This window comes from Buceros rhinoceros, unplaced genomic scaffold, assembly GCF_000710305.1.
Source record: "Buceros rhinoceros silvestris isolate BGI_N320 unplaced genomic scaffold, ASM71030v1 scaffold16309, whole genome shotgun sequence".
Classification (NCBI taxonomy): domain Eukaryota; kingdom Metazoa; phylum Chordata; class Aves; order Bucerotiformes; family Bucerotidae; genus Buceros; species Buceros rhinoceros.
In genome coordinates, this window is record NW_010433442.1 from 6,376 (window position 1) to 9,518 (window position 3,143).

The following is a 3,143-nucleotide window of genomic DNA, read 5'->3' on the forward strand; positions in this document are numbered from 1 at the left end:
ACACCAGCGCTGTTAGCCTGGCTCTGCAGATACTGTTCTTATCACCTTCCACTTTTCACAACTTTATTTTTTTTTCATCTTGCCTGGAAATCAAGACTACTGGTGTGTTTCTCAGTGCCTCTGTGGGTTGTTCAAACATAAGCAGTTTCGTTCCTGGGGGAGAGTAAATAACCTAAAAAATGCAATCATCAGCAGTTACAGACAAAAACCCCGGTAGCTTCTCTTGGTCCTGCTCAAGGGTCTGAGGCTCGAGCTGCTCTGCAAGCTATCGCCCTTCTTGAGCCCAGCTTTTAGAATTTCCTGTGGAATAAAACAGTTCTGCTCTTTTCCCATGAGGGCTGTTCGCTCAGCCTGGAAATTCCCACGGGGAGGATTTCTCCTCCAGTACCAAAACTCTCCCCTTCTTCATTCCTGACGTGTTACACTTGTACCGATTCCTCGTGCTTGCTCCTCCACCAGTCAGCAGCTCCTTGGGGTTCAGCTGCCCCAGAGCTGAACTCTGCCCACTGACCCATAAAGGGACTGTGCAAATGAAACTCCAGACCCTGACACGGCGGCATTTGAAACACAGCGAGGTCACATCTCTCCCTCTATGGCGTTGTAGCAGAGAAACATTCCAAGATCAGCCCATCAATATTTTAAATCGCACCAACAGAGTCCGCGCGTTTTCCAGGCCGCGGCAGACAGCTGGCCGGCACGGCCGCGATTCAGCCGTCACTGCTGGAGCTGCCACGCTGGGCACTTGGCTCCTTCGCTTCCAGTTCCAAACCATCACCCCCAGGCACTGCTGATCCCTGCTCCACCCCTTCGCTGAGCTATCAAGTGCGACTGAAGACATCGGCCGGCAAACGCCTGACTCGGGAGGTGCCGAGCCATTTCCGAGGCACTGGAAACGCTCCTGCAGCGAATGCCTAGGGATGGGGATGCATCGGCCTTTAGCGCCAGGCACCAGACCAGCTCCTGAAATAGAAAGCAGACAGGGAGCAGAGGATGTAAACAGGAGATAAACTATTCTGGCAAGCAAACGAACTGTGGAAAAGGCAGAGGGCAGCTCTCTCCATTAGTGGCTTTTTCTCATAGCATCGTACTTCTGGGTCAGCATCTAAAAAAAAAAAACGGGGAAGGGTTGAACAGGTTGAAAGAGGAAGCTGCTTTTAAACACAGCTCGTGCAACGGAAACACATGGAAATCAGTAACATCGAGCATCTGCTGCCTGATGAAGATGATGGGCTTGGATGCAAGAACAAAGAAACCTGCATGCAGCCTGCAGTGAAAAATGCTCCATCCAGCTTCTCTTTTAACCCTCGCCGTGACTTTGCAGGTTAAACAGGCAGTTGGGCGCCACTTGCTGATGAAAAATTGACAACAGTCAGTGTCAGTATTTGTCCTCCGAACTAGCACTGCACGCCCAGGCACAGTGGAAAAGGAAATCCTTCCTTCAGCAGCTATCAGAAAAACGTTCAGATTTTTTTTGCCTAGAAAGGGGAATCTGTGGAAGGTCTTTCTGCCGATACCCATAGGAGCATCCAAATCTGTAGGAAGGAGAAACAGAAACGTGCTGAAGTTCCAGACCGTATTCTCTTCTGATTCAGCTCGTCATTTCCAGGAGAGCCATTTCCAGCCTTTGATCGTGTGCCAGGCGGCTCCCCTGGGCAGCGTGCAGGTCTGGTTATCACCAGCCAGAGTGTTTACCCACTGCTCTCCCCCAGCCCAAGAAGAGAAAGTGGAAGAGGACCAAGGAGGAAAGAAAAATGTTGCACATCTAATGAACCAAGGCCACGGTGCCCTGCTGTGAGAGAGAGCTGGCAGCGAATCAGATAACAGAAATTAAATGAAAATGCCCATAAAACATTGCTAAGAGACAGAGCAACGATGGCTGGGACGGCAGCGGTACCCAGCGCTCTAGTGCAATGTTTCCACCTGCTAAAGTCAGCCAACAAAAGCATCACTGGGGAATAGGAGACTGTGAAATCAAAGCCTGAAAGCTGGCGGGTTTTAATAAAACGCGTATGCGCATTAACCACCGACTTAAAGGTGAAACCCCGCTCACACACACACCCGACCCATCAGTTTTTCACTTCTTCACCAACGTGTATCGACCCTGACCTGGAAACACTGAAACTGGTCCTGGCTGCAAGTGCAGAGGAGACTCCTTCGTGCCCCTTCTTCACCTCTGTCACTAACCAGAAAGCGGGGACTGAGGCCTCCGCCCCTCCCTGCTCAGAGCCGCCAGCTGGTGACTCTTTCCAGCCAGAGAAGACACCCGACCCCCGGAGCAAATGGTCTCCTGAGCAACCCCCGCAGCCCGGCACCTGACCTCGCCTGGGCTCTGCAGGCTGGGGATGCTCTGAGCCAGTTACATGCCACCACTGGCGAGAGGCCGGCGTGTCCCAGCTGTGCCGCAGACGTTCTGGAGCCGGTTTAGCCAAGCTGGCAGACAGCTGGAGCAACCTGCTCGCAGCAGCGCAGCTCCGCTCCAGCCCACTCATCCCGTTATATTAAGAGACAGGAAATTTCTCTTTCGAGCTGCAATCCAATTAGCCTCCAAATAAATTTGTCCCAACAGGCTCTCAAGCCCAGCAAAGCACTTTATGGCTCCTATCTGATGCTCTTACGTCAGCAACCCGCACTTAATAATGAAGAACTACTGCTGTCCTCTTCCTGATCAGCTTTCCTGAGCAGCAATTCACTCTCCTGCTTCCCACCGGGCCACCGCGCTCCTGCAGTTCAGCGGACGAGCCTGTCAGCCTCGGAACAGGCTGCGGGAATCATAACCCGAGGCCCGTGAATCTTCCTGGCATTGGAGAAAGACATAAGCAGCTGGTGTCACCCGATTAAAACAGCTGCTGTCCTCCCCTTCGAGGACACAATTAAAAAGCTCTCTCAGATACACCAGCCCTTGTCAGTCACCACCCACCTTCACACCTCCGGTTCTGAGGTCAGATCACAGCAAAAAATAGCCAGAAAGCTTCCAGGCCAAGCTCACCTCCCCGTTAACATCCAGACCTGGAGAGAGGGAGCCAAGCCAGGACTCAGAGCTGAGACAGCTGCCAGGGACGGCACCAGTCAGCGGCAGAGAACAAACATCTGTTCTTGCGCCCCTGGGCTACCAGCAGCACGGAGAGTCGGAGAGTCGGAGAGTC